At 37.3% G+C, this 13,600-nt stretch overlaps 1 pseudogene; it reads right to left on the bottom strand.

Annotated features, from left to right (window-relative positions):
- LOC148029847 (polyubiquitin-like) overlaps window positions 1-13,600 on the bottom strand; it is a 258,440-nt pseudogene that overhangs the window by 15,731 nt on the left and 229,109 nt on the right.

The raw sequence follows: 13,600 nt of genomic DNA, 5'->3' as shown, positions 1-13,600 counted from the left end.
CTATCTCAACTTTGATAGTGACCCATAGGCTATTTATATAGCCTCTACCTAGCTAGAGTTAGGAATTCCCCTACCCTTCAGGCTATTCACACCCATCTACCCTCATATACCCTTTCTTACAATGGGTTCCTATGCCTATCTTCTAACAACATATGTTGGTACACTTGATATGATGTGAGAGGTGTGTGTCCATATATGTTGCCCTCCTCCCCCAACATGGTTAATCAATGTATAGTAGGTGATCAATTTATAGGACCAAGGCCCCTTAATAGGTGATCAATCTAAAAGTATAGTAGATGATCAAGGCAAAGGCAAGAAACATAGCTAGTCTTGCTATCCAACCAAGCTTTACCATGCTCCATGTCAATGCCAATCATTGTTATAAATAATATTAACATCTAGGGAGGGCCAAAAAGTCAACAATAACATTGAGGATACTTTTTTAGTCAAGTAAGTTACATGTTGCAAATGCTTCAAAATCCCTTGGTCTAATTTAAAATGTAGTTTAGATATTACAAACTTCAAAGACTTTAGGTAGCGTTAAATGGATAACATCACTCTTCAATTGTTCCTTACACAAGTTGAAGAGAAATAAGATTGAGATACTCGTTGCATGTAAAAGTCACATAGAAAGAAGAAAATATATTAGCATTGCAAATATTTTAACATAAAGGGGCTTTGTAGCCACGCACCAGTGTAGCTTGTAGCGGCAGTACAAAAACAATCAATTGGTTTTAAAAGGGAAATTTTTAATGGCTTTGGCTGCTAGTGTCTCTTTATTTCAACAATTATCATTGCACCAAATGGCCACTATCTCCACTTTTGGAGCCTCCAAAGCACTTCCCACAGCCATGAAGCTCACAATTCTCCCATGTAAACACATGTTAAAAATGTGTCTCACTAATTCCTTCTCCCATGTAAGCACATGCTGAAAATACACCAAGTCCTTCTCAATAAGGATGACCTTGTTAGCTATAGAGGTGATACTTAATATATACAGCACCTTGGAGAGTGCTTTGAGAATTATGAGTTGGGCATGAGCAATGGGGGTGTAATCAATATGGATCACAACAATATATTGAAGGGGGATTTACCCTATATAGGCACCATCTCTTCCAAATGCCCCTCAATCCCCATACCTGGTAGTAAAGTCATATATATCCACAACACAGCTCACAATTGAGAAAACCATAGTGGTTTTTTATTAACCAAATAAGAAACACATATAAGCTATTAGAATTTATCTCTCAAGCTTCATCAACTTCAATATCAACCTCTTTGGTTAGGTCAACATTGGATCTAGACTCATCTAATGTGCTAAGGGGTTCCTTGAGGTGGAGTGGTGGGGGCATCTCATTGCATCCACCCTAGCACAAGTTACCTTGATTTCTTTTTCCCTACTTGTAGCTTTCCCCAAGGTCTTAATTATGACCACTAGCACATTAAGGATGCCCTTAATCTCTTCAAGCTTGGGGGAGGTGGAGGGAGTTCACAAGATTTGCATGGTGTCTAATGAGAACTCACATGGTGTTGCCCACATAAGGAGTGCCCCATCCTCCCTTAGACCAAACATCTTCTCCACATGGTGGAGGAAGAGGAACTCTATAAGGACATCAAATATTTTGATGGGGCTACATCAAGTCTACATCCATGCTCACATCCATCTCGTCCCAAGCTATAAAGTAGCCTCTTGGCACACTCTAAATGGAGGACACCTCAAAATCTTCCTCTCCTAGACTAGTACCAATGGCTACAAATGAGCCCTTGACGGGGGGGAAGGACTATGGCAAGAGCTTTTAATGTTGCCTCCTCTTATTCTGCTTGATTGAGATATTCTAGCTTGAGATTAGGGACATCTTTGAGTATGCCAACAACTTGACCCTCTATGTTGATTTGTAGAGTAGGGGGATCATCGAGCTCATTTAGGAGGACAAAAGTGGCTATCCATGAGTGGTATTAATGACAGGCTATGCCATATCCAAGTGCCCTAGCTCCTAGCTCAATTCTTTTGTTATAAAACACAAGAGATAGGTTTTTCACAAACCTAGAAAGCCACTTTTTAAAGGCATTATCTTTGTTTATATACATTAGGAGGCCACAAGGGATCCAATCCTCATTGAATCCTATAAATATCACTAGCTACTCCTGAAGATGGAAGTTCATGTAATCAGCAACCCCTTTAAAGCTAGACACATAATAGAGAATTGTATCATTGTGTGAGATCTAAGAGTTTATAATCTAGAAGAGGTTTTTCTTGCCTCTAAATTCTATTCTTTCAAAAAAAAAACCATGAATCTAGGGAATGGGAAGTCCTCCATGCATGTAAATTGGATAAGGAAGAGGTGAGAGGAGCAAGGGTCACAAGAGATGAGAGGGAGAGACACAAAGAAAGCTAGGAAATATAATAATGAGAAACATGAAGTCTCACATATATAGAGAGCCCAACTCCATGCAAAGCAATAGTTACCATGATGGTCTTCTCTATTCTTCTTCCAACTTGGAAAAAAGGCCAAACTTTTATGCAGCCATCAAAATATAGAAGATTATATACACTCCTTACCAAAGTTAAATGTTCATGTATATTTATTAAGCTCCAATACTTGTTCATCGAGAATTTCTCTACTAACCACATTGGCATATAAATTTCAATATGAAAGGTTGGACCTCCATCTTTATTGGAGTTAAATGTATCCAATTGTTTTATTTTTCATCCACTATTGATGATGGAAACACTTGTACAATGAAGAACATGCAATCAAGTAACAAAATTTAATGCTAGTGTGCACCTTACATGAGTACACATCACCTCTATGCACATTGTCCACCTTATCCCAACCTTTTCTAAAAATAGATGTGGAGGAGAACTCTTCAACATGTAGCTTTGAAAATAAACATAGATGTAGATTAGTAGCTTTAAAGATATTCATGAGAATATGAATTGGCACAAACCAGAAAGGGTCACAAATCTTGAAGATTTGGAGAACTTCATGGAGCTGTGAATATCATTTAATGTCTTTGTTGCCAATAACCACATGATTCATTGATTAGGGATTAGCCACTCAATCAAGTTGAATGGTGGGCAAGGAAGAAGTCCAAGAGCATCATATGGATTTAGAAATGTAGACACTAGATATTTATACTCGTTAAGAAAAGTTAGAGTTAAGAAGGCTTTATGAAGACTTCCCAACCCCATCAAGGTTTTGCCTAAATCAACATCCAAAAGATTCATATGTTCCTATTAGCTCCTCGAGGGTTGTTCCTTTATTAAAATTTGATGAGAATATATATATAAGGAGAGAATATACACATAAGTAGATGAAATTCATGAGTTCAAAGAAAAATAACGAAGAAAAGGAGTATTACAATATATACTTACAATTAAACAATATACATAACGTGTATCATGGGGAGCAAGCTTCAAATCCTTTGCAATGTATACATGTTGTGTTACTGCAACTAGACCGCCATCTCTAACTGTAATATTTCCATGCAATAAAAGTTAGTTGGTTAGTTTGAAAGTTAGTTAGTCAAGATTACTAACTAAAAACTAACTAAGGTAAAAACTAACTAACATTAATAGATAATATTTTTTATTTAATTAAAATATATTTAAAAATTTAGACTCGTAAATCTAATATTTTTCTCGAATTGACAAGGACTGTACCCACCCTTCACGGAACTTACAACATGAATGAGACTTATAAGCCTTATTAATCACTAGTATTGATGTATATACTTTGGATGGTCCAAAAATATTAGATTTTAGGTAAAACTAGCATATTCTAGATATTTTAGATATTATCCTAAAAAGATAGAACTGGATGTCATTTAAAAGAAAAGAACAGTGATGTTTTAGTTAGTTTTCGAGATTTTATAAAAAGAAAAAAGATAAAGAGAGTGATTGGTGAAATCACACGCATCGCGATCGCAGTCTACAGGCAATAGACAACACTTCGAACAAGGAGAGAAAGAAGAAGTGATCTAAAAGCTTTCTAACCAAAGCGTCTTAGAGTTTTACCCCCCTTTTGGAGCCAATGCAACCATCAGATTTATGATCTAAGCATCAGATCATTGATTCTTCCAAGAGCCCCTCCATTCTTGTTCCCAATCTCATCCCCTCTTCTCTAATTCATTATAAATATGAGGCATGGGGAGACATAAGAGAGCATAAGGAGACCCCGAGAGGCTACAAGAGAGTGGTAGAGAGAAGGATACCCCTCCAAGAGATTTTGTGTGTATGTGTGTGTGTGTGAAAGAGAGAGAGAGAGAGAATAGTCACCTCGAGAGGCTGCAAGGAAGAGAGTTAGCTCAATTCCGTCTATCTTGATCCTCGAGTTAGCCATCTTCTCTTACACTCCCATCTCGAATCTATTCCGCCTTCTTAATCTCTTGAGTCTACTTGCGGGACGATGGCCTCCAAGCAAAGAATGTTGCGTGCGGGTGGCAATCCTACAACTAGCAACAAAGCTTTAGGCGAAGGTATCACTATCAATCCAACTACGGTTCCGATCATAAGTAATGTATTTCTAAATTGATAGATGCTTGCTTTGATTCTCACATGAGATACATTAGGCTCCATACTATGATGGACGATAACAGGTCATGGGAAGGGATAGGACTCTTCTCACATATTTGAAAGATGGAGTTTGCAGAGTGCATTTATTAAGGAAAGTTAGTTGCACTTAGTTGCATATGGCTTATTCATTGATAGAGCAATCAATCAGGGGTTATGAATAGCACAATCGTAAAAAGAATAACATTATAAATTGTGCATACAAGTATTAAGTAAATTTTGCATAGAATCGCTCTTTGATCCCAAGGGGAAGAGTGAATATGTGATGGAATTATTATCGCATCTATTCTTGTATTGTTTGGAAAAAATACAATTAGTTTTGTTGGTTGATTGAACAACACCCTAAATGTTTTTCTTTCAATCAAATGATTGTTGCATTGTGATTTGGATAAATATTCCAAGGCTTGTGTTGATGGCAAATGCATGCCATGGGTCTGTAATGACAAGTTGCCATGGAAATAGAGGAATGTTTTCCTAGAAGGTGATATTAGGATTGATTGCCTTGATTATGCTTGATTCTTAATTGGATTAATTAAGGAAGGATATTTTGCATGGGTGGATCATCTCCAAGATCGCACTGCGGATTACCCCAAGAGGGCACTACTCGATTCACGAGCCGAAGGTCAAGTGATGAAAAGGCCAACCACGGAAGTTGTGTCTCACTCCTAGGTCACTTGGGGTCAGTGGAGCTCTGGACACCCCTTGCCAAGTCCGGAACGGAGCTGTAGAGCCTAACGTTTAAGGCATTGGAAGATCCTATTCTAGATAAAGGTTGGAAATTTTGGTGCCATGTGATTCGGACCGGGTACTTCTGTTGGACAGAAGGGATATATAATTCTCCTATATGGACAGGAGACAAAGATTAACTTGAAGATAAGTTAAGGAACTTATTTGTCAAAAGGACTGCTTGTTTTTTTTTCGTGTCTATGTTGTAAAGTACGTGAACAATCCCTATTCCCTAAAAGGCTTAATTAATGAAGTTGATTTTAAATGTCGCACATAAATGTGGTAGGACCTAATTAGAAAACTAAAGCTATCAAGGGAAGCGGGTGGACGGAATCTATGGATCCTGTCCTATGGCAGGGTGGTCCTAGAAAACTCGGAGGCTTCTCACAAGGATTTATCGCCATTTGACTTTAGGTATTGTTAAGTTAGAACCCGATTCATGCCATTTTAGGGGACCGAAATGGGACTATTCCCTACAGCAGAGAGGTTGAGCGCGCATCCCTCTCATTTTCCATTTCCTTTGAGCCAAGTGCGGCATGGGTCTACTTTGGATTGGGTATCTTTGCGTAAAGTAGGATGTCCAAAACCCAACGCTAGAATGTTGTTAGGAGACCTTGGCCCTAGGAACCCATATTTCAGGTTGATCCTAGTGGGTTTGGCCGTGAACATTTCATTGCAAGGCAAACTCGGGAAACCCTAGGCAACAAACCCCAAAACATTCCTTGGGAGTGCCGGACGGTGGCGCTTAGATTCGTTTCTCGATGGACCGCTAAAATGTGCTTGGACAACCGATAGGCGGGCATGTTACACTAACCTTCTTAAACGCAAGAAATCTACGTTTCTAAGTATTTTAATAAATCATGATGTCTTACTTAATGAGGGCTTGCAATGTATACATGGTGTGTTACTGCAACTAGACCGCCATCTCTAACCTTCTTAAACCCAAGCAATCTACCTTTCTAAGTATTTCAATAAGTCATGATGTCTTACTTGATGAGGGCTTACTACTTGCCCGGGGGGTCCACTAGGGTTTACCGTATGGTACCACGTGAGTGTAAGGGAGAGGGGGTTATTTAAGGGAAGAAAAGTACACTTTATAAGGTAAGATCCCATAAGTAGGGGGTAGATAAGGGGTATTTTCATATATTTCTTGCACGCAAGTGATGTCTCCTTATTACTACTAGTGAATCCCCCGTGGCTGCTTGACCCATGAATCTTTCTTGAACATTGCTTCTAACCATTTTTCATACTCATCTTTTGTATTATGGATACAAATAACATTCATAGAATCTCAAGGGTGTCATTAATGACTTGCAAATTCCATCAAAATGATTTCAACAAAAGAAGAGACTTGTAGTTCTTGGGAGGAAGAAGGCAAGGAACTAAGTGCAAGAAAGAGACAAATGGTGGCTGTGGAGCACCAATTCAAAATGGTGACTTTGTAGCTATAGTTGTGGCTATTGAAGTAAGGATATAGTGGAAATATCTAATGGATTGATTTGTGGGGTGGAAAGGGAGAATGCTAAAAGAATAAGCAGTTCTTGGAGAAACTGATGCCAAGAGGCATATTCCACAGTGGATTCCGTGCCACGGTGGATTCCATGAGGTTTTGCAGTGGATTTCGTAAACTTTTATTACCGGGGCTCATACACAAAGTGGATTCTTTGTGCGAGAAGTCGATAGGGACACCTATCCTTTTCGGACGTTTTGTTAATTTTGTATATACATGGGTGATTCCATAGTGGGTGATTCCGCAAAATACATATTTAGATTAATAAACGTTTATGAGTTTAGAGTGCACACTCGTGATAAATTAAGGTCAGAATTGATTTCTAACCAATTTATTTATGTAGTTGAAGACTGTTAGGTATTCACTTTTGTCGGTTTTATTGTATTATTTTTCTAACAATTGTGAATGCTTCAGTTGATGTGTAGAGCAAGCAGTGGTGGCAGTGGAAAGCATTGGAAGATATCGTGTATTCAAGTTATCGTCAATATTTTTTATGGACGCGTATCTTAGGCATGGCGCCTATATTTTATCGCGCTTATTTATCAAAGCGCTTGATATTTATTTATTATTTTTGTATGCACATGGGCGCACGATTTAAATATTTGTATTGGACATTGTATTTGGGTACCGCCTGACTTTTTGGGCGCCCATTAGCTTGAATTCTTTATTGGCACAAAAGTAAACTCAAAAGCTAAAGCGTACTATTTTGTAATTTGGGCTATTATTTGAGCTTGAAGATGAATAATATATGAAATACATGCTTTGTGGAGCGCTCACATAAGGCATGGGGGGAGATTGCACCCAATTGGTCTCTTGTTCATGTCGTGCAAGCTTTCTACATTGATTTGTGTGCAAAAAGTAGAGTTCTTTTGTTCTTGGGGACCTTCTGACACTCACTACGTACGCATACGGCGACCGATCTGTGCACCAGTGGTATTAGAGCAAAGCTAAGATCAAGAGCTTCCAATCGCTTACCATCTTGCGCGAAGGCGGAGCTCCTAGAACGATTGAGCTCTACAGTCGGTTTCGTCGCAAACGGTCGATACCAGCATATTCCTGGTGGTCAAGAACCCCCATCTGCACTCTCTGATCACGAAGGACAAGCCTCTATAGGCGGAGGACCACGCAGATATCTCCTTCATCAAGTCGTTCAAACAGATAAACAGTAAGCCTCCATAGCCAAAAAGCTTTAAAGCTTTAACTTAAAGCTTATTAAGCTTAATAGTAAGCTTTAAAAAGCTTCAAACAAATTTTTAAATCGGTGGCAAGAGTATGTCCTGAACAGCATCGAATCCGTCGCCAACATCCTAACATCCTGGAAAATCGACTTGGTTTCCTTAAGCTTTTTAATACTAAGCTTACTTACTCCTGCAAGTTACTTAAGTCACAGAGGTCACTAAAGACTTACTTCAACAACTCTCAAAGGGGCAGTTCACACGCAGAAGCACAGAATTAGTTTATTGCTCTCTGGTAGACTCTATTCACACCTGCAGACTTGCTGAACCTATTTCAGCAAGAACAGAAGTTCATACGCAGTTTCTACGCAACATTATTCTCTTGGACGACGGTTGTGACAACGAATTCCGCATACGTAAAGGACAAAGACTACAAAAGCCAAACAAAATTTACAAGCCTTGTATACCCGCCTTTGAGCTACGCTCATCCCACTAATAAGATTTTTGAGAGTGTGAGGTCTTTTGGATTTTATAGGATGACTGAACAAAACATGGATGATTTTATGGCTAAAGGTGATTTACCCGAACCAACGATGGAGCAAAAGTTGGATTTGATTATGATGCAGCTCGATGAAGAACGAAGAGCCCGATAAGCTTTGCAAGTTCAATTGGCCAATCTGCAATGATCTACCACCGACCAAGATGGATCGCAACCCGAAGATCTTATACGACGTACCATCGACGCAACACTTGAAGCCCAATCCATCCACAAGGAAACAAAGATAAGTAAAAGAAACTTCAAATTTCGTACTTTCAATGGAATACACGATGGAAAGATTGTACTTGCTTTTATCAGTCAATTTGATGATTACTTCCATGAAGAAACATATGCTGAGAAAGATAAAATTAAATGTGTCACTAACCATTTAGTTGATCAAGCATCCTTATGGTGGACTGTGATCCACAAGAGCATTGATTGCCCTACTACATGGAGACTTTCCAAAAGAAGTTTTTGCAGAATTTCCTTCCTCCTCAATTCCATGAAAAAGCCATCAAGCAATGGGATCTTCTACAGCAAAGAGATCGCGAACCTATTTCCCAATACACTGAGCGTTTCTGGAATGCCCTATTGCAACTCCAAATGCTCGAAGATGTACCTGAAGCAACTCATAAACGCAAGTTTATGTCTGGCCTACTTGGACATTTCTATGCTGAAGTCAATATGTTCAAGCCAACAACCCTTGAAGATGCAATTTCCTTGGCTCATGACACTGAAGAAAAGATTCGCGGAAGAGACAAGTGACCACAACAATTTCCAAATAATGGTAACTATGGTTCCAAACAATTCAATTCAAATTTTCAAAGATTCAATCAAAGTCGTTTTCTTCCATCTTCATTCCGTAAGTCTTGGATACGACCACCTGCTTTGCCATCAAATACCAATCCAAACCCTATTAAGCCATCCTCACAATCAAATCCCAACATTCCTAAACTTTTTGCATTACCAATAATGTATCTAAAGCCAAACCCATAGTTTGTTACAAATGCCATCAACCTGGACATCTAGCAGCCAATTGCCAAACCAAAAAGCCACATGTCCATATCAATTATCTTGGAGCAATCGAAGAAGAAGAACGAGAGGAAATGTCGGATTTTACGGAAGATGATGACGACATTGGTACTACTTCGAATACTTTGCCAGGTATGCCAACTCCACATTCTTTGTTAATAATGAAATGTTTTGTGCATGGTAAAAAAAAGACTATTTTACATGATGATGGGAGCACACATGACTTTATTTCTGCAAACTGTTTCTACACATTATCGCATCAAGGCTGCATTCCTGGGTATGAGATATAATGGAACATAAGAGGTGCATAATTTAGAAATTAAAATTGGTGATTATATTGAACGAAGAAATTTCTTAGTTGTACCTTTACAGTCTAGTGACATTATCTTAGGAATGCCTTGGCGTCATCAATACAATCCTGACATAGATTATTCTATGCATTCAATTAAAATTTATTCTCAAGGAAAACAAATCATATTGCATGGTATGCATGCTTCCAATAATTTTCCACTGCTTACTCATACTCATGCTAAACGTGCATTACATAAAAGTAGCAAATCTTATTTAATATGGGTGAATGAACTTCAAGCTAAAAAAAAACAAATGCATCCTAGACGTACACAATTTCTTGCCTAATTTCAAGATTGTTTTGCTGCTGATTTACCACCTGGACTACCATCTTCACATCCTGAAGATCACAAAATAGATTTAATTCCTAGGACACAACCACCATGTAAAGCACCATATAGGCATAACCAAATTGAACAGAAAGAAATTCAAAATCAAATAGAAGAATTGCTTAACAGAGGATTAATTAGACCTAGTAGTTCTCCATTTGATGCACCTGTTTTATTAGTAAAGAAGAAGAGGAATACTTATCGTATGTGCATTGATTATCATGCCCTAAATAAAATTATTGTTAAGAATAGATATCCAATTCCTAGGGTAGATGATCTTATGGATAAACTATAAGGATCTGCCATATTCAGTAAGATAGATCTTAAATCTGGTTATCATTAAGTAAGATTGGATAAATCTGATATATTCAAAACTGCATTTAGAACACAATTTGGACACTGTGAATTTCTAGTTATGCCTTTCGGTCTAACTAATGCACCAGCTACATTTAGTCGTATGATGAATCGCATATTTCTGAAACATCAGCATTGTGTCATAGTATTCTTTGATGATATATTGGTATACAGTAAAAATGAAAATGAGCATTATGAACATCTGTCTTTAGTTTTCAAGTTGTTAAAAGAAAATCAATTGTATGCTAATCCTGAAAAGAGTGAATTCTTTCAAACAGAAATTGAATATCTAAAACACATGGTTTCATCAGAAGGTATTAAAGTTGACCCTAAAAAGACAGAAGCAATTCTAAATTGGCCTATACCCAAAAATGTGCATGAGTTACGTTATTTTCTAGGTCTTGCTAGTTTTTACAGAAAGTTTGTGCGAAATTTCTCATTACTTGCATTACCTTTGACAAAACTTTTAAAGAAGGGTATTGTGAATAACTGGTCTGATAATCAACAAAAATCCTTTGATTTATCAAAACATACTTTAACCCATGCTCCTGTATTACAACTACCTGACTTCAATAGACTATTCTTTTTAGTAGTTACTGACACTAGTGGATCTGGAATAGGAGCCGTCCTTATGCAAGATAATCATCCCATAGCCTACTCTAGCTGTAAACTCAAACCATCTGAACTTAAATATTCTACCTATGATAAAGAATTGCTAGTTGTAGTACAAGCCTTATGTCAATGGAAACATTATTTAATGGGAACTGAATTTATGATCAAAACTGACCAACAAAGCATTAGACATCTCCTTAGTCAACCACAAATATCTGACCAACACATTAAATGGGCAGCTTTCATTCAAAGTTTTCATCCTCTTATACAATATCAACCAGGAAAAGAGAATGTTGTAGCTGACGCTTTAAGTAGAAGGCCGACAATTCATAATATTTATGTGATATCATTTGATTCCCTTATCCCTATGAAAGATACTTATCATCAGGATCTTACTTTTCAAGCTGATTGGAATAAATTAGTTGCAAATAATTGGATTCCTATTGATTCACTATCTTATAATAATGGATTCATATTTTATGAAAAAAGATTATGTGTGACTGTTCCATTTTGATCATTTGTTTTGAATGAGATTCATTGTCCTCCATATTAAGGTCATAGAGGAATTATATCTACTTTGCGTACATTGACTGAAGATTTTTATTGGCCACATATGGACACTGATGTATCTAACTTTGTATCTGAATGTTTAGTTTGTCAACGAGTTAAAAGACACCATGGTAAACAATATGGTTTATTAATGCTATTATCTACTCCATCATGACCATGGGAACAGATTTCAATGGATTTTATCACTGGTTTACCTAACACTACTTTAACTGCATCTCAAGCTGCTCAATTGTTTTTGAAAACTGTTTTCACTAACCATGGTTTACCAAAAGTTATTATTTCTGATCGTGATTCTAGATTTTGTAACAATTCTTGGATTACTTTGTTTGCTAACTTTAGGAACAAAGATTGATTTTTCATCTGCATTTGATCCTAAAACAAACGGTCAAACAGAAGCTACTAACAGTACTATTTTAGATCTTTCACGTGCTTACACCATTTCAAAACCACACACATGGGATACACATCTACATTTACTTCAGTTTGCATATAACAATACACCACACACAGCTACAAAGAAAGCACCATTTGAAATTATTTATGGATATCGATTGCCTACATCTGTTGCATCATTATCAAACAAAATTCAAACTGTTGATGATATTGCTAACATGCATGCTACTATTTTTTATGAAGTTAAATATATGATTGCCAAAGCCCAGCAATCATATACAAAACAAGCAAATAAGAAAAGATAGGCTATGACTTTTAAAGTTGATGATTATATTTGGTTATGCATAGAAAAATGAAGATTACAAAGTGTAGATAAACACCCAGTTGTGAAATTAGTACCTAGATTTTATGGACCATTCAAGATCATACACAAAATCAATGACAATGCATTTAAACTAGAACTACCACAACATTGGAAAATCCACAACACCTTTCATATCAGTTTATTACGACCCTTTAGAGGCCAATTACTTGTACACCCTGTCTATGAAAACCCTCCTTTGCTAGATGATGAAACTGAAATCCTTGAGCTTGAAACTATTATAGATACTGACTTTATGACCACTAGAACTGGCCGTAGATATTCTAGATATTTGGTCAATTTAAAAACCATCCTATTGAAGAGGCCCAATGGATGCACGCTAGAGACTTAAATGCTTTCCCCACTCTGTTAGCTTCACATTGAGCTAATAGCAATTGAGGACAATTGCTATCCCACCCCAGGGGTATGATGCCAGGAGGCATATTCCACGGTGGATTCCGTGCCACGATGGATTCCGTGGGGTTTTGCAGTGGATTCCGTAAACTTTTATTACTGGGGCTCATACACAAAGTGGATTCTTTGTGCGAGAAGTCAATAGGGATGCCTATCCTTTTCGGGCGTTTTGTTAATTTTGTGTGAACATGGGTGATTCCATAGCGGGTGATTTTGCAAAATACATATTTAAATTAATAAATGTTTATGAGTTTAGAGTGCGCACTCGTGATAAATTAAGATTAGGATTGATTTCTAACCAATTTATTTATGTAGCTAAAGACTGCTAGGTATTCACTTTTGTCAGTTTAATTGTATTATTTTTCTAATAATTGTGAATGCTTCAGTTGATGTGTAGAGCAAGTAGTGGTGGCAGTGGAAAGCATTGGAGGATAGCGTGTATTCAAGTTATCGTCAATATTTTTTATGGGCGTGTATCTTAGGCATGACGCCTATATTTTGTCGCGCTTATTTATTAAAGAGCTTGATATTTATTTATTATTTTTGTATACGCATGGGCGCATGATTTAAATATTTGTATTGGACATTGTATATGGGTATCGCCTGGCTTCTTGGGCGCCCATTAGCTTTAATTCTTTATTGGTACAAAAGCAAACTCAAAAGCT

The sequence above is a fragment of the Lygodium microphyllum genome, chromosome 10 (assembly GCF_053477565.2).
Source record: "Lygodium microphyllum isolate KBCC chromosome 10, Lygodium_microphyllum_v1.1.10, whole genome shotgun sequence".
NCBI lineage: Eukaryota > Viridiplantae > Streptophyta > Polypodiopsida > Schizaeales > Lygodiaceae > Lygodium > Lygodium microphyllum.
The sequence above is the reverse complement of the archived record's forward strand: the minus strand, read 5'-3'. Positions and strand labels throughout refer to the sequence as shown.